Here is a 19,522-nt window from a genome sequence, read left to right on the forward strand (position 1 = left end):
CGACAACGGGGAAACAGCGGCCCTCATCCTCCTAGACCTCTCCGCAGCATTCGACACGGTCTGCCACCACACCCTAGTACAGCGCCTCAGAAACATCGGAATCCAAGAGAAGCCCCTAGATTGGATCATTTCATTCCTCGCCGGAAGAACCCAGAGAGTCCGCCTCCCCCCGTTCAGATCCGAGGCCACCGGAGTCATCTGCGGCGTACCACAAGGATCATCACTCAGCCCCACCCTCTTCAACGTCTACATGAGCCCCCTCGCAGCCATCGCACGCCAACACAACCTCAACATCATCTCCTACGCCGATGACACCCAGCTGATCCTCTCCCTCACCAACGACCCAGCCACCGCCAGAACCAACCTCCACGAAGGGATGAAAGACGTAGCCGAGTGGATGATGAACAGCCGCCTGAAACTGAACTCAGACAAGACGGAAGTCCTCATCCTTGGACCATCTCCCTCTGCTTGGGACGACTCCTGGTGGCCCCCCGCCCTGGGCAGCGCACCCAAACCAACAGACCACGCACGCAACCTGGGCTTCATCCTGGACTCCTCCCTTTCAATGACCAGACAAGTCAACGCCGTCTCATCATCATGCTTCAACATCCTACGCATGCTCCGAAAGATCTTCCGATGGATCCCCACCGAAACCAGGAAAACGGTCACCCAGGCACTCGTCACCAGCCGTTTGGACTACGGTAACACCCTCTACACCGGGACCACAGTCAAACTACAGAAAAGACTCCAACGCATCCAGAACGCCTCCGCACGACTCATCCTGGACATCCCCCGTCACAGCCACATCTCCGGACACCTGAAAGACCTGCACTGGCTCCCCGTCAGCAAGAGAATCACGTTCCGACTCCTCACCCACGCACACAAAGCCCTCCATGACCTGGGCCCCAGGTACCTCAACAACCGCCTGACCTTCTACACTCCCACCCGCCAGCTACGTTCATCCAGCCACGCCCTCGCCGCTGTTCCACGCATTCGAAGAGCCACCATGGGAGGAAGATCCTTCTCCTACCTGGCAGCCAAGACATGGAACTCCCTCCCCATCCACCTCCGTCTTACCCAAGATCACCTATCCTTCAGGAAGCACCTCAAGACCTGGCTATTCGAGCAGTAGCGGTCCCCCCTTCTCCTAGCGCCTTGAGACCCTCTGGGTGAGTAGCGCGCTTTACAAATAGATTGATTGATTGATTGATTATGTTCAGACAGAGAAAAAAAGTTATCTCCATCTGTGTCAACATCAGCGCCTACGGAGGGTACAGGAGTCTGCAGCAATTCAGTGTGAGGGGCATGGGATGCTGCCATTTGGGAACTGAGTGCGAGGCCTAATGAGACTACATCTCCCAGCGTCCCCCTTGATGGTGAGCCCAGATCCAGAGCAGCCTCAGTACATGGAGCCACCCCCATCAGATTGTCAACAGGCTGCTCCACCTCAGTTTGTAGAGTTATGGCTAAAGATGTGCCCCCATCAATATTTTTAAACATTGCAACAGAAGAAGGAGACGGAGAAACAGCATTTGTCTTACAAGCTGCAGGTGCAGAATCTGTAAAGGCCGTGAGGGGAGCAGGAGGAAGACGAGAGGATCTCCCAACAGCAGGGCTCTGAGTGCCCTTACCGGTAGAGCTCACCTGCGGTTTAAACATTGCCGGTACCGGGACCAAAACCGGCTTAGACGTTTTACTGGCTATTGTAGGTGCCTGGGTCTTTTTGGAACCGTCTGCAGCTGGCAGTGCTACTGGCGGTGTTGGCTGGGCTGGAGCTGACGCCAGAGTTACTACAATGGACTTCGCTGCGGCCCGAGGAAGGATCTTTGATTGGTTTTTCGGAGGTATCGCTCGGCCGACAGGAGACTGACCGGGCCGACAAGGCTGAGGTCGCTGAGCGAAGTGGAGCGCGAACAAGCTGCTTCCAGGAAAGTGCCGTGTTGCCGAAATCCGGTAATGGAGGTTGCGGCGTGAACAAGAGAGCCGCCAAAGCATTATCCGTCAGCGGTTACAGGTAAGAACTTCCACCGCCGGCTGGGGCCCCGCGCTATGGAGCATAAGGGTTAGCAGCTCCTGATGGGGGGAGAGAACGCTAGTACCGGCTCACTCGGCCAGAGGACTGGCCGCCATCTTGCTGCTTGAACCGCAAAGGTGCTCCTAAAGGAGTTTTTTTCCCCCCGATTCGTGTTAGGCGAATTTTGTGGAGTAACAACGGACCCCATTTTATTGGGCAAGTTGTTGAGTATCTCATGAAAGGATTGGGAATCAAGCAGAAGTTTCATGCTGCTTTTCACCCACAATCAGCAGGACTACTTGAATGTTACAACTCCACTCTGAAATTAAAATTGGCCAAGATACAGGCTTCCACATCTTTGAAATGGCCTGATGCAGTGCCCTTAGCATTGTTATCCATTAGATCGATACCACATGCACGATCTGGCCTCACACTGTATGAGGTGGTTTTTGGAAGGCCAATGATTATTTGGGGGGTTCCTAAGCCACGCCCTATACATGATGTACCCTATGTATTGATGAATGACTATTTGTCTCCGTTGACTGACAGTTTGTCTTCTATTTATCAACAGGTTCGGGAGACTCTCCCAGACAGGTCGCAAGGTGAGGGCCACTGCTTGCGCCCTGGTGACTTTGTGCTCGTAAAGTCCTTCCAGAGAGCCAGCTCCCTAACACCGAGGTGGCGAGGACCAGAGCAGGTACTACTGGCTACCAGGACTTCCGTTCGAGTGACGAACCGGAAGAACTGGGTCCACGCGACACACTGTCGAAAAGTGTTGCAAGACCTAGTGAGCCCAGCTGCGTTGGCAGATCACTTCGATCTTCTGGTCACCGAGAAAAGACAAGCCACATCACCTGAAGGATCTGAGGAACTCTTCCCGGACCACACGATTCCTGGTACATCTCGATATCTACTGCGACCCAGGAAGAAAGACACTTCGTTGCTGAAAAAGACTGTTTGAGCCACTGTCCTGGGTGGTTAAAGACTGACTTTAAAGGGGGGTAGTCTTTTGGTGACTATTCGTCTCAATGTTAGTGAAGAAATCAACGCCTGCCCAGGACCTTAGGGCACCATATGTTTTGTTTGTCGACGAAATGACTATACCTAAGGAGAAGAAACCAACTGCTGCAAGAGTTTGTATCAAAAGAACAAAAATTGTTACTGGACTTACTTTGACTGTTGTTATTGTTGCCATAATAACAAGGATTGTAGAGGAAGTAGCCCCTGTCCAAAATCTACTGCCTGCTACTACTCCTGTCCCTATTGAACACCACTACTTTACTCTTCCTTATCATGAGCAGAAGCACAGAATGTCCTACCTCAATAACACTTTCATTCAGATGTTGCACCATACACACAATGCTACGAACATTACCAACTGCTGGGTATGTGGAATGATGCCAGCTCATCAGAAAAAGGGAGGAACGTCTTTTATTCCCTTGCCGTTTTCACATAATGGCTCCTGCAGAGACTGGTTTGCATTGTTGTGGGCTTCTGAAGTTGCTAATATTACTTATGCTGATGTAGGAGGATTAAATGCTCAGTTGACACTTGTTGCCTATGTATTCAAGGTGGCCCAATGCTTTGTTCCTTATGTGTTTCTATTTGTACCTCATGTATACCGACTAAACAAAATGTTAAGAATGTAAATGCCCGACTAGCAAGTGATCAAGAAATTAGTGAATTAATGCAAATTGACGTTAGTGATATTTTTCGTATTCCTTTGAAAACATAGGAAGATGTCGTCAGCTGATGCTAAAAGGGCCGTCTGTGGAAATCGGAAATAATTCCCGTTAGCATAAGCTGAAGCCATCTTGTTTGTGGCATCCATTTTGTTAGCTATGTAATTCTTCCGTCTTAACTGTTGTTTGCCTTTCTATTCTGCTTGAGTCATCAGCTTTAGTTAACTCCTTCTGTACTGAGCCAAAGCAATGTATGTGCTAAGAAAAGGTCTGTAGCTGCTAGAATGCACCTGGCTAAAGATATAACTGTTAACTGTGTTTTGCAACTGTAAGCAGTTCTGTTCCGCCTCCCACTTTGCTGACTAAGTGATTACTCATCTGCTCATGTCTGGCTGTAACTATTCCTGTGCATGCTTGAACCTTCTATTTGTAACTACATGCTTACTCTGCAACAAACTCTGTATATAAGCACCATGGTCTATGTATTCCATGTACTACCTCAGGCAGCACTTGAGAGTGCTGTGTCGACGTAGTCCCACTCATGAGTGATTAATAAACTTGTTATTTGAATTCCAGCTTCAGTGCCAATCTCTCTATTTTGTTGGTCTACGGACCCATGGACAGAGAAGGGTGACCCCTGCACTGGTGTGCTCATTAAAAAGAACATTTCCACAAGAGAGTATGGACGTGGCATTATGGGCAATGCTGCTGACTTTGGAACTGGGGAAACAGGTTCCATTCTTGATGCTCAAGTAAAGCACTCCAATACTTTCTGGTTGAGGTTGCTCAGAAAACTGTAAAAAAATGTAACTTTCACCTTAAAGAGCAAGCAAATACTTTTTATTTAGTGGAAATACTTTTTTGTTCACCATCTCAAATGTGGTTACCTTCGAATGCACAAATTCAAGCTTTGCACTGTACAAAGCAACTCTTGTGTTTGATTTAATAGCATATAAAGTTTCTCCATCCATAATTATAACCTTGGTCACATTAGGGATTATATGAACCCTGACTTGCCTTTTGGATCACTAAGAGCATTTTCATGTGGTGGGTTCGGGTGGGGGGGGGCTAGGAAATTCTCAGTTCATGTTTAAAAACTCTTTCTTTCAATAAATACTTCACATGCAACCTGATGTAATAAAATGATGTGCTTCCTTGTTTACGGAATCTGTGCTGCATGATTGACATGTCACATATTTTTAAGGCTTGGCTCGTGTACGACAGCTTAAGAGCCAGAGCCGACCCTTGGCTCAGCTGTCCCTATGAATTTGTTGGTTCACACACCTCTTTCTTGCACCATTGTCAGGGCTACAGGAATTATAATGCAGGAGAGGACCAAATTATGCAGCAGAGTTTAATTATGCAGCAAGGAAAGGCAAGTTATGCGGTGTAATGCTGCACATTTTGTTATAGTATTACTTTATTATTTTGACATTTTACACATGCGAACACTATCTGAGCAAAGGTTTCACCTCATTAGTACTAATTTAACACCTAAATACAACAATAAACAACAGAAAGGTGACCAGTCAACCTTTGCGAAGGGTCTTCCACTTTGCAACAATACAGGTAATCCCGGTTTTAGTAACATTTTATCCATTCAAGCTAGAAACGATTTGTTGGGGTTAAAATGGAAAATTATATAGCAGATGATGGATTATGTGGCACCTGTGGCAAATCTATATTTATGTGGAATTGCCACAGGCGCACAATCTTATAATTCCAGGGGCTCTGACCTTAGTACTAAGACATTAGTGTTCTGTCAAGCGTAGGTTTTGTACTGGAAGGAGGTCTTCCCAGTTGTAAAAATATCCTTTAAGACGTTTCCCACTGTGTGTGTGCTGTACAGTGCATCAAACTTGCAAAGTTTGAGAAATATAGAGACTTTTAAAAGTTGCTCCACTGTTACACCTGCCTTGAGGAGACATACTTTTCTGGCTCAAATCCCCATCTATAAATGTTATTAGATCGGGAATTCCCTTAAAACCCATGGGTGATTGCATGGGAACAGCCATGGCACACCCCTTTGATTCAAAGTAGCACAATCAAGGGCATAGTGCTACTTTGCGTTACTGTGGGAAACTTTCCTACACACATCATGATTTGCATTGGAAAGTAAATCCCACCACAACATTGTGCTGGGTTTGTGTTACTTTTCTGATGCAAACTCAGCGCAAAGCGTTAATAAATCTGGATCAGAATCTCTAGACTGGTACTTGTCAATATTATGAGGATGATTTGTGTTGTTATTGCAAGCTAATGTAAGGTTACCAAATTACCAATGCAGAGGTATTTAAGATGCCAAAGAGAAGGGGACTCTAAAGCATGAGAAAACAAGCATTGGCATAGCCAATAGGTCTCGCATTTGGGACCTTATAAGTGTTTAGCCATGCAACAGTCAATGTTGTTGCACCAAGGATATTGTGCTGGATAACTAAACACTTATAAGGTCCCAAAGGCGAGACCTATTGGCTATGCCAATGCTTGTTATTACATACCGGTGGGTCTTGCTCAGTCCCTACAAAATATCACCTGCATCTTGCTTTGAAGCTTGTAGGTCATTTCTTTGGTAGATCTGATACGTGCTTGCTTGACAATAGAATAATCTGGGAAGCCCTCTAAAACATTGTCTAATAACAACTGAACCGCTCCCTGTGGATTACACCCATTTCATCACATACGCTTCCCAGGAATCTGAACTGGTTTGGTCCACATACATATGACAAAATCCAGATATACCAGGTCTTTGTAAATGTATCCACTGCTATAAGATCTTCATTTCGAGTTACTTAATATTAAGTTAGTAGGCCCATCAGATCTCCAATAGGCCTTGTTTTCTTTGAGAGTAAAATTTATATTTGTAACAATACCTGTGGGCAGGGTAGAACCAAAAGATTATAAGACACCACCGAGTTCCAAAGCTGAGGAGGGCTTCCGCCTTGCCTGGTATGGTGTTCCTGTGCTTGCAATAACCTATAGGGGTATTCTGCGCATGAAATGACGTGCAGAGTTGAAAGGTGGCAGTGTGACATCTACTATCATAAATCCAGTGTGGCATTTAGGATACAGTACTTAACCCAGGCTTCTTCTTTGTGCTACATCAAAAAAAGTGTAAAGGAAATTTTTGACATGTGTCAAAGGTTCCAGGCCTGCTAGAATTTCTAAAAATTCATAGGTAATCTATAACTGGTAAATTAATTTACTCACCACTTTAATTGAGTAAAGAGTTCAAAACACTAAACTTCAATAGATCTTTCTAACTACTCCAAGTGGGCAAGGAGAAATTTTGAGCTCTGTAACTCTCCCTCTACAAGCTTAGAGTACAACTAATGGCTGGGAAACACAAAGTATCCCAACAGGACATATTAGACAAAACGCTGCACAAGTAGCCTACTTAAAGCAGATGCGCCGTGTAGTAATGTATGGCCGTACTCACTGAAGAAGTTATTTTTAATTACATGCCAGATGTATAACATCCTGCATATGGTAGACAGAACACAGCAAACATCAGAAACAGCACAGATGTGCCACACAGTTGTGTATTGTTGCACTGACTACAGCATGCATCCTTTTTCATGATCCACACAAGTCACTTCCAAAAGTATATGTTAAACAGGACAAGGTCCACACATCTTCCACACCACAGATATTCCCTGTAGTTGATGATCATTGTGCTACCAACAGCAATCTTTCCAAGGACACGCCAAACGCTATGAAAAAATTGAAAGCATTAAGACAGAACTAACATACATGCGACTAAGCCTAAATATGCCAACAACTAGCTATTATGGCACCCAACAACTCTTGCTTTCACAAAGTGCCATAAGACATACATTGTTCTGTAAGGCCATGGGCATGTCTACCGATGTATAAAATGTATACATTTATGTGGTTGTCATCTAGCCTCACCTACCAAATACCAAGAATATTAATCTGCAACTTGGACATTAACAATCACACAACAGAGGAATATACACATTCATACTTCTGATGGCACACATTAACATGGGTGACTGAACTTCGATGTCCAATGGAAGCCTCCAAATATGTCGAGTCACTGCTGGCATACCCAATCATCTGCAAGGGCGGATTGGGTGTTAAACTAACGCCACAAACAAAATACACCGTCTCAATAAGATCACAATTTACTCCCTCTACACATACGCCACCCCTGTACACTCCTTGTCAGTCATGTCTGGGAAGCCCTTAGCCTTAAATCGTATACTGCTTCTTATACCATTGGAGCTAGAGGTGGATGGGTGAAGTCGGCTGTACAGGGTTGAGAAATAAACGTTATTGTCTTTCTGTTTTTTTCTATAAGACTTAACAATGAATTACGTGAAGATTTGCTATCTCTGCTCGAATTTCTAGAGAGACAGAGGCTTACAGAAGCACTAACCATAAATGAGGAATAACGGGGGCAAACAGGGATGTTAAAGCAGAGCTATTAATACAGACAAGCAACAGTGCTGTACTGGCTGAAGTACTCGTTTCTTTTAAAAGAAGCTCAGCTGAGTTGCAGACTGGGCTAGGGCACCTGCAGTCTTTATTTTATGTTGTTTGATATAGAATCATTTAAACCAAAGCTGCGGTGGCAGCGCACTTTAGAACTGGAAACAAAGCAAACAGAATATGATGAAAAATCGTAAGAGGACAGTTTTATACGAAATAACGAAGGCAATATCAGATACATGATGTGAAGGAAGGAATGCATCAACAAAATTAATCAAAAGTAATCGGCACATAAATGTTGCATAATGTTGCATATTAAGCAATAACATAATTTAAGCACTTATAACCCTTTTATATAAACTTTTCAAAATGGCTCAAAAGTACTGAGTGCCTGAGCATTTCTGACGTGCTGTATCGCTAGTCTTTGCGGAGTAGTAACCCAGTGACACCCTCCCCCCTGCCCTCCCCATATCTGGATGCAGTGAGCACCTGTTTTACAAAGTATAATCTAAGGAAGGGTGAGACACAAACACCCTAACATTAAGGTGACCACGTGTCTGCTACTTACAAGGGCAGTCCGTGAATTAAACCTTACAACCGGGATTGGCTTCTTTAACAAAATAATAGTTGCAGTTGTTTTAGTGCTTCAGGGCCACTAGACAATGAATCGCAATGGCTGTCTTTTGTAGTTGTCAAGGGATGGGAGGGACTCGTATTAAGTAGAGTAGCTATGGCTTGGAGCATGGGCTGAAACTTAGCCAATCATAGTGCACAGTACAGAATTCCAAGTATTTATTGGCTGTGGACTCAGTGGTGTGTGTAAAATACTGCCCGACCTGTAATACGCCTGTTTGCTAGTTCCAGGCATTTTTTGATCTAACTTGTACAAAATGTTGGTCGAGTCAATCAAGGGTCGGGCAGTGTTGGCAGCTGGTCGAGGCCGTGGCAAGACTCTGCTGCAGGTACCCACAATTTAGAATAGGGGTTGTGATTGTGCGGCGCAGCTACTTTTAGCAGGCCCACGTTAAACAAGCGCGCGGCAGGAGTGGGCCTGCGCGATTCCCTTGCAGGAGCATGCAGCAAGGCGCGATGATTGCGACCATATGGCGCCACCATATGGCTCCCGCAAGGGAATCGCCCGACGTGCACGCGTTGCCATTGCAAGCAATGCAACGCGTGCATGTTTTTGCCTCCAAAGCTGTGCCGATGGCTAAAGGTCTCTCTCCTATGCAACGCATGCGCGCTCCTTAGGAGAGACCTAAACATGGTTTGCATTGAGCATTCCAAATTTCTGTAGACATGTTCCGTATTGTAAAGAAGGTCTAAACTTGCTCCAACAGCTATCATTTAGTTATGGTTCTTGCAGAGTGTTAAATCATAAAATTTACAAACAACTAACATTTCAGAGGTGACTAAAAATGCAGCTATACCAAGTAAACTAAATTCACATTAGTGTTTTTATCAAACTGGTAGGTACATTTTCACTCTCTGCGGCACCTCATATTTACCTGCAGCGATGTTCATAAAAGCATGTTTGAATCATGTCTTTAAACTTCATGCCACTCACCCAACATCTCCCATATAGGATGCACTGCATCCAACATCCTTATCAACCATGCAGTCCAAAAGGGTGTCCAGAATCACAAGGCAAATAAGAATAACTCACAGCCTTGTCCAGAGTATTAAGCGAGTGGGAGGGGTATGCTCAGACGTGAGTCCCTTGCTCTCCATGCCACTGGAATCAAGCTATCCTGGCTGACGAGGGCTGAAAGCCCGAAACCGGTCCTAGGATGCTTGTTTCCAGTCCAGGGAGGACCTGCCTTGGCAGTTCGGGCTGGACTGTTCCCATGGGGCACAGGGTCAAGACTGATTTGCATATGGCTGGGTTCAAACTGGAATGGCATGGTGAGCAAAAAAACGATGGATTTAGGCCCAGATCTCTGTACTGGGGTGAATGTATGACATTGTTCTGCATTCTGTCCATCAATTGTTGTTTTTGCATATAAATTCAAGGGGACCAAACAACCCCATCAGTTTTCCGGTTCTATACCGTCACAAGTGGTTAGGTACAGATGCAGGCCTGCTAGTGGTAGCAAGGGTGGTGGCACGTGGCCTGGCCAAGGCTGCCTGCCCCATTACCTTTTGAGGATTATCTAGGAGGTTAGACAAGTGCCACCTGTGATGTTAACTTGTGATTTTAGTCAAGGCCATGGCTGTTGTTACTGGGGTCAGTGCAAAGGCACCACGGCCCAGACATTAGAGAGGCCCAGTCTTCTCTGCACTGGCTGAAGTTTATTTACCAACAGAGACACAGAAGGTGATGGGAGGAAGGTTTACAATGTCTAACCACTGGAAGTCACTCAGGGTAGCATTTGCCCACCATGCCACCTCAGTTTGGACCCAGCCATATGCAAATCATTCTTAAACCTGCTCAAACAGGAACAGTCCACTCTGAACTACCAGGCCAGGTCATTCATGAGCCAGAATGCAAGAAACCTAAGACTGGTTTTGCCCTGATTGGGACCCTTCAGTTGGGTGTAGTTTGGTTTCAGTGGCACCGTGAGCAAGGGGCTCACGTATGCGCATACCTTTGGCCACTTAGTGCATTACAAAAGTCTCACAAAAGGTGATGGCAGAATGCTTGCAGTAGATATAACCATTGGCAATCACTCGGGGTAGCATTCCAAACAATTGATTGTTTTCATCTACCTGGCCAACGCAGTTTGGACCCAACCATATGCAAAGGTCTACTCCAATAGGAGCAGTCCTGCCCAAACTGCCAGGCCAGGTTATTGTTATTGGTCATTTGTTAAGTGTATATATCACCCATAGATATAACGCTAGCATGTGCAGAAACCGGGAGAGCAGAGAAAGCAAAGCTGTCCGGGACTCAGAACAGCAGAGTTTTGAGGGATCTTCGGAATTTCTTCTGGTCGGTTTCCGTACGGAGGTGTAAGGGTATCGTATTCCATATCGTTGGGGCGATTTTGGAGAATGATCTGCACCCATTCCTGATGGTACAGATCTTTGGTGTGGTTAGAAGTTGTTTGCTTGCCGATCAAAGGGTTCTTGTTGGTTGATATTTTATTAGTTTCTGTGCAAGATATTGAGGTCCCTTTATGTTTAGAGTTTTGTGTATCAGACAGCATATTTTAAAGGTGATCCGCTTTCTGATTGGAAGCCAGTGCAGGGTCTTCAGACTGGGGGCCAAAGGCGAGCGAGGGGGGAGTTTGAGGACCAGTCTGGCTGTTGTGTTCTGCAAGGCCTGGGCATTGCCATAGTCGAGACGGCTTATAAATAATCCCTGCACTAGAGGCATGCGTGAGGACAATGGGATCCATTTAAAGATTTTTTTAAGGCTACTCATTAGCCCTTAGCATGTGTGTACTACATGGTTGATGTGATCCGACATTGAGAGTTTGTTGTCTATTATCACTCCAAGATTACGTTCTGCCGTTTTAGGTGAAGGGCATGGGCCCAAAATGGCTGGCCACCAGTCATCGGTCCACAATTGTTGTGCCTTGCAGAAGAGTAAAATCTCTGTTTTACCAGCGTTCAGTTGGAGGTGATTATTTTTCATCCAGTCATTGATGTCTGCCATGCACTGTTTTAAATTTGAGTTTAGTGGAGGTGGAATCTGCTCTGAGAGTGATTAGCAGTTGGGCGTCGTCAGCATACGACACTGTATCAAAGTTGTATGCTTTGATTATTTTAGCTAATGGAGATAGATACAGATTGAAAAGAGTAGGGCTTAGTATGGAACCCTGGGGAACACCCTTGTCAATGGGTTGGCTACTGGAGGTGAAAGCTCCTACTTGGACTTTGGATGTGCGGTCTGTAAGGTAGCTCCTGAGCCAGTTTAGCGCTCGGCCCTCCACACGAAGCTCCCACAGGTGGCCCAAGAGGATGCTGTGGGAGATTGTGTCGAAAGCCGCCGATAGGTCTAGTAAGACTAAGATGGCGGGCTGTCTGGCGTCAAGGGAGAGTCTGATGTTATCGACTATCTCCAGTAGTGCCGTTTTGGTGCTGTGGAAGGCCCGGAACCCGGACTTACCGGACTAGTCCTCTCTGAACCAGTACACAAGCAACCCAGTAAAAGTTCTGCCCTGATTTTGACAAGAATTCTTTTGAAGTGTCTCCCTGGGTTTAGCTCTGTCTGGTCTCTTCCTCTGGCAGGGGTTGGGGAAGGGTCATTGCCACAGAGAGTGAAACTTGTCCCAGACAGGCACTGGTAAAACTCATAACAGAGGCTATTGCGGAGCAGAGGCCAAACATTTAGTCAATGGGTTTGTACAGGAGCTTATCATGAGGTAGAAAAGAAGACAAGGAGATGGTGTGGAAGTTGATGGATGAGGCAAAAAGCCAGAAGAAATGAAAATAAATAAAAAGGTGGAAAGAAATAGAGGAGGATACAATGAGGTTGGGAGGAGAAGGGCAGCTTTGGAGGTGATATATTAAGGAGGGAAAGAATGAAGGGGTGAGACTAGCATATGACGCAGAGAAAATAAAGGAAGAGGAGAGACAGAAAGAAAATGAACAAGTAAATAGGAAAGACACATTGGAAAGGAAGATTGGAGAGTACAGTAAAGGAGGAAAGATAAGAACAGGGATTGGAAAGTAAGAAAAGGTACTGGATAGGAAAGGAGAAAAGTAGGAAGAACAGAAATATGGTCGACATAGTGTGGGAGAGGGAGGGTAAATGTGACGAGCTGGGAAAGGCAGAGTATGGGCAGTGGTCAAAGTGGGGGAAAAAAAGTAGGGGAATTGTGGGCGGAGAATCAGAGGGCGGGAGCCAGACGTGTGGCCAGAATGCGCAAACATCCGAATGTTAATATTTGTTTGGCACTTCACTGCCCAGTTTAATCAACCAATGGATACACATGATTATTTAAGGTTATAATGAGTTATTGACATGAAAACACATTCACAAAGTGGGATATGCTTCTAATCACAGAATGTCCCAAATACCATAAAATGTGGAAGCACAAGCCATTTGTCTCCGAGCCATGGAGTTTCTGTCATCAGCACTACTCCCTTTTTCCACAACAGCAGTTCAAACATGAATGCCAAAATATCCTAGTTTGTAAATGATTTTTATATAATTGTGGCTCTGCCATATTTGCCTCATTTTATTTTTTTTGAAACATGTTTTTATTGCAGAGTTATAAACAAGGCATCCATTAAGTCAGCCTGTACACGCATGTCATCTCAAAGCACATCCGTCGTTATAAAAATGCACACAGCCATTCAGCCCACATCCCGGGGGCCGGGCGGCGTACCAGTACAGTGACTCAGAGTATCATGGTGAACACCTCATAGAGATGTCAGGTCAACAGCATAATATAGTATCTGCTTTTATACCCATCAAACTCCCTCCCCAAAAACGCCGCCAAGTATAGTCAGCCACTCAGAGTGGTTGGCACCAGTATTGTTCGTGTCCACAACATCAGGTCCACACTAGTGCCCTCCCGTGGTGGCAGTTCCTAAGGCCTATCGGTAATCACATTATATGTACCCAAGGAGCGCTGCTCTGGAACCCCGTTCCCCTGTAGTCATCAGTCATAGATCCTTTCTGCAGGCGCTCTTCTGATCACTACGGCAATACCCCATTAACTCCCTCCACCCTTCCCACCCCCCAACTGCTGCTGATGTGGGTTATAATTGTGGGTTCTGACGCTAAAGTTTGCCATTAATCGGGTTTTGCATTTGGTCTCCCAAGCCTCATGGAACCCCGCCCTTCGAATGTTCGTGTTCTTCGCACTCCCGCAGGTAGTCTTGCAGAGCCTGTACTATCATCTCCCAAGCCCTCGCCAACTCCAAGCCCTTCTCGTTACCCGCCTTGGCAGCCTGTCGCCTTCTGAGCACACTTTCACATCTAGACCATTTCAACAGCTCATTTATCCATCTCCTAACTGATGGGCCCTCCCTGGATTTCCAGTGCCATGTAATCTCTCTCTGGGCCAACATGAGACCTAGGTCAATGAATTTGCTCGTTACTTTCGTCCTTGCCGTATGAGGGAACCAGAGCAGTAGACATGTCGCCATGTCGAACTCTACCTCCCGGTCAGTGACTGCGTTCAGAAGCTCTCCTACCTCAGCCCAATACGTCCCTAGCTTCGGGCACCGCCACAGTAGATGGTCTAGCTCGGCCCCAAGCGCTAAGCATCTTGGGCATGCCGCATCCTGCACCTTAAAGTATCGTCCAATCTTTCCCGGGGTCACATAGGCCCTATGTAGGATGAAGAAATGTACCTGCTGAAAACGGGCATTCCTGCTACCCTTCCACGTCCTTCGCAGAATATGGCTCCAGACCGTGTCCAGAATGGGTTTGCCTATGCTTTCCTCCCATTTCTCCTTCAATGCTGTGAGCGGCTCCATTCCCTCATGTAGCATTCTAGAGTGGAGGCAGGTCACCGCCTTAATCGTTCCCGCTGCCATCACCACGTACTGGCAGGCCATGGTTGTGGTAGGTTCCACCAGCCCGTCCCTCCAATGCTTTTGTATCGCTGCAATCACCGCCGCATGCAGGAGGTAACTCCCATCCGGGAGGCCAAACTGATCCTGCAACACCCCGAAGGGGGCAAGCACCCCGTCGACATAGAGGTCCCCTACCATCTGCAGCCCCAACTCTTCCCACTCCGCCAACGGGGACCAGTCGCCTCCATGCGGCAATGCCGTCAGCATCCCCAGAGGGATCTCCGGTGCATACGGTCGTGCTGCTTTCGCTCTCTTCATGCTCCTGTGCCAGCACAGCCGAAGAGTTCTCTCCTCTATGGATAAGCCTCTCAGATCCAGTTTCTGTTGCATGACTATGTAAGATAAAATGTGTCTCTGGATACCGGTCCCCCTCTAAACACTTTAGCAACGTTCTGCGTTAAAACTTGTAGTTGTGCCGCCAGGTAATATAGTTCAAAATCAGGGACCGCCAACCCTCCCTCGATTTTGGGCCGCATCAGAGTAGTCAAGGCCACCCTACGCCGTCCGCTCCCCCAAAGGAAGCCAATAATCAACGTCCTCAGGTCTTTGAAGATCCGCTGTGGGATCCAAATTGGCAGGGTACGGAAGTAATAGAGCAGCCGAGGCAGAGCCACCATCTTTAACAATGCAACTCGGCCCTGCACCGACAATGGGAGGGAGGCCCAGAAGGTCATGCACCCTTTCAGGGCCCTTAAACAACGCCCTATATTACCTTCTAAACAGGTTTGCGATGTTGTGGTAGATTCGGACCCCCAGATAGGTGAAGCATGTATCCTCCCAGACCACATCTACTGTGGGAGGGGGATACGGCGTATCCGCCCGCAGCGGGAAAACACAAGTTTTATTCCAGTTTACCTTGAGGCCCGATAGCCTGCCAAAGCCCGACAGCATCCCCACAGCCCCTACCAGAGCTTCTTCGGTATTTTCTAGGTACAGCAGGAGATCATCAGCGTACAATGATATATGATGAGTCTCCTCACCACAGCCAATCCCATTGTACATCGTCCCTGTCCTCGCCTGTGCCGCCAAAGGTTCCATCGCTAAGGCAAACAACAGGGGAGATAGCGAGCAACCTTGCCTCGTCCCCCTGCACACCGGATAATCTGAGGATATAACAGATCCCAATCGTACCCTGGCAGTGGCAGAGGAGTAGAGGACCCTCGTCCAACGCCCAAAGCCATCTCCCAGACCGAACTTCTCTAGCAGCTCATCGAGGTACCCCCATTCCAGGCTGTCGAAAGCCTTTTCGATATCCACCGATAATACTGCTGGTTTCTGATCAAGGTTCCAAGCGCTGTCTATTATGCGAACCAGGCGGCGAATGTTTATAGATGTGCTCCTGGTGGGAATAAACCCGGCTTGGTCCTCATGAACCAGCATGGTCATGTGTGGCAGTAATCTAGTGGCTAGGATACGACTCAGTATTTTATAATCTACCGTCAACATAGACAATGGTCTATACGACGTCACATCGGAGGCCTCCCTGCCAGGTTTCAGCAGCGGCACCACTAATGCTTCCCTCATCGACTGGGGTAGACGCCCAAGTGTCATGGCTTCAGCGTAGACCACCAGGAACCTGGGCGCCAAAACATCAATATACTGCACATAAAATTCAATCGGTAGACCATCTACCCCTGGAGTTTTGTTTCTAGCCATCTGCTTGATGGCCATCCGAATCTCTGATAGCGTTATGGGTCCGCCCAGTTCTTTCGCGGTCACGACATCCAACATTGGGAGATGAATAGTCTCCAGATAGTCGGCTATTGTAGAGACATCCACCCCCAATTGGCTCTCATACAGGCCTGTATAATACGACTGGAATCGCTTCAAAACCGCAGTCTGCGAGTAGACTACCTCCCCTGTCTCTGTTCTAATGCTCATGACCGGGCAACCTCTAGGTTCTGGGTTAGCTAGCTTAGCCAGTAGTGTTCCTACCTTGTCACTTTCCGCATGCACTCTGGTGACATACAACTTATAATCAAAACACCGCAGTCGCTCTGTTTCAGTCGCAACTAACTCCTTCGCCTCAAGCAGCTTGTTCTGTAAGTCTGGTCGCTCGGGCCTGCGCCGCTCTTAATCCCGCAGCACACATTCCGCCTTCCCCAGATCAGCCAGGACCGTCGTCCGTTCATTCGAAAATCTGCCCATACAGATGCCCCTGGCCACCACCTTCATTGCATCCCATTCTATTGATCTCGTGGTAGTTGAGCTCTCATTCTCCCTAAAGTAGTGCTCAATGCCCTGAAGGACCTTATCACTAAACACCAGGTCTTCTAATGTATCAGGCCGCAGCCTCCATGTTGGGACCGCTGACCTCGGCCGCTGCCACTGCACCGTCAGCAGCAATGGGTTATGGTCTGAGATAGTTCTAGTTAGACACTCCGTGTGGGCCATCATGGGAGCCAGGGGTCCGCTACACAGAATGGAGTCTATCCTAACATGCAGCGCATGTAAAGCTGAAAAGAAGAAATAGTCCCTGACTCCAGGATGTTGCTCCCTCCATACATCTATAAGGCCCCACCTCTCTTGCCAGTCTGCCCTGTGTGCTGCTAACCGACGCACTGGGGAGTCGGCCAATGGTGGATGCGACCTATCCAGTGCAACATCAGTGATTGAGTTGAAGTCCCCTCCTATTAAGATAGGGCCCGCCAGGAAGTGTGCCAGTGAGCCTGTCAGGCTAGCAAAGAAGCGGGCCTGGTCCATATTAGGAGCATATATACTGCACAAGACCACGTCCTGACCATATAGCCTCCCCTCCACCGCCACAAATCGGCCTTCAGGGTCCACTAGCTGGTTCGTGGCCTGGAATGGGACCCCCGCTCTCACCCACACCAACACCCCCCTGGCAAACGCTGAGTACGTGGTGCCAAACACCTGGCCATGCCACCTCTTCTGCAGTGCAGTGTATTCCTGCTTGGTCAAATGAGTTTCTTGTAGTAGTGCAATTTGGATGCCTCGCCTCACCAGATGGGCGTGTACCTTATATCTTCTTGTCATAGTTCGAAGTCCACGGACATTCCATGTGAGGCATTTCAAATTAGGTAATGTCCCCATTGCAGCCATTACCCAACAATTTCACCAGTGTCAATTGGACACCCACAGCATCGCAGTGTAACCCCCCAACCAAAACACCCCAACAAACTCCCCCCACCCCTCTCCCCAGAACAGGACCCAATAATGCAATATCAGCCCCCATCCAAACCTGCAACACTCCACACAGTCCCCTACTCTGTAGTCGTCACTACAGAAGGCCTTAAGGGCAACGAGAGGGTGATTCAGAGCCGACCCGGAGCAGGCCCGGCCCCCGCCCCGAGCCCATGATCCCATGTGGTGTCTCAACACAGTACCTGCTAGTCCACAGAGCACCATGATATTCAGCTAGACCAGGAGTTGTGAATATGGCCTCACTCCCAGTGTCATTCGTTAAATAGGCCATCGGCTGTCTGTGTGGTGACCGCCGGCCCCCCAGAACTATCAACATCTGAGATGTCTCCGCCAGACTTTCCCCATCCTCTCCAGAGTCCGAGCCCACCGATATCCTCTCCTGTTGTGAGCCCGTGATGATCGCCGTTGCAGCCAGCGCTCCCTTTCTGTCTTCCGCCATCTGGGCGTCCCGCACCGCTCTCTTGAGTTTATTACGTTTGCGGATGCGTTGAGATTTTCGCACCTGGACCGGCTTCTGTCTCTCCTTCTCACATTTCCCTTTGCGGTCCGTGCCAGCACGATACAACTCAAGCCACGACCACACCTCATCAGGGGTCTGAAAGAATTGGGTCGTTCCATCCAAGATCACTCGTAACTTTGCCGGAAAGAGCAAGGAATATTGTATGCCCTCGTCCCTCAGTTCTTTTTTCACAGCCAGAAAAGAAGCCCTGTTTTTCTGGACCTCCTGTGTATAATCGGGGAACACCGTGACTGAGCTATTCTCCACCTGAAAGGGGCCCACCGAGCGCGCCCTCTGTATCAATAGATCTCTGTCCCTGTAATGCAATAGTCCGACCACCATTGGTCTGGGAGGGCGGCCCTGCATGGGCGGGCGGGCCGGGACCCTGTGCGCTCGTTCCAGGGAGAAAAAGGGGGAAGAGACCCTCCGGGGCCACGATCGTTGTAAACCAGTTCTCCATATAGGCCACCGCATCATCCCCTTCAATGTTTTCCAGCAGGCCCACTACCCTCACGTTGTTCCTCCTATTTCGACTTTCGGCATCCTCTGCCCGTTTCTCCAGTGTCGCCAGGCGGCCAAGGATATCAGCGAGTTTGTGTTCTGCAGTCACTACTGCCGGTTTGAGCTCTTGAAGCAGTAACTCATTGTCCTTCACTCTATCTGTAAGTTTAGCATGATCCGGCCTCAAGAGGCCCAGTCCAGTGGCGACCTGCGCTGTCTTGATGCAAGGCCTCCTTGGTCGTGGTTATCGCCTCCAGTATTCCATCCAGCCGTTTATTCAAGCGACGTTCCTGTGCCGAGCCTTCCGAGTCATTATGGGCCCTGCCATCCGCGGCCGGCACCGTCGCCTGGTTGTGCCCATGATTCAGTTGCGGTTCAGGGCCCCTAGCGGCCATCTTGCCCTGCTTGAGCGCCAGATCAGGGTCACCTCTGGGGGACGTGCCGGTTCCAATGTCCATCCACCACGTGAGAAAAGGTCCCTGAGCCCGCCCTGTGCACAATGGTCTCAGTGTCTTCTTCTAAACACGGCCTCCACGCTCGGGGATCAATTTATTTGCAGTCCGTATGCTCCACTCTCGTAGCAAGATGGCCGTCTACTGGTCATTACATCCCGTTCCGGGTGTGGGCAGCGGTCACATCCACCCATATTCCAGTGAGCGCCCCGCGGGTCAAGGGCCTCTCGCTACACAGTTCAGTGTTGCCTGCAGTGTGGGCTCACCTCGTCTCCACGAC

Source organism: Triturus cristatus, chromosome 8 (assembly GCF_964204655.1).
Source record: "Triturus cristatus chromosome 8, aTriCri1.1, whole genome shotgun sequence".
Taxonomy (NCBI): domain Eukaryota; kingdom Metazoa; phylum Chordata; class Amphibia; order Caudata; family Salamandridae; genus Triturus; species Triturus cristatus.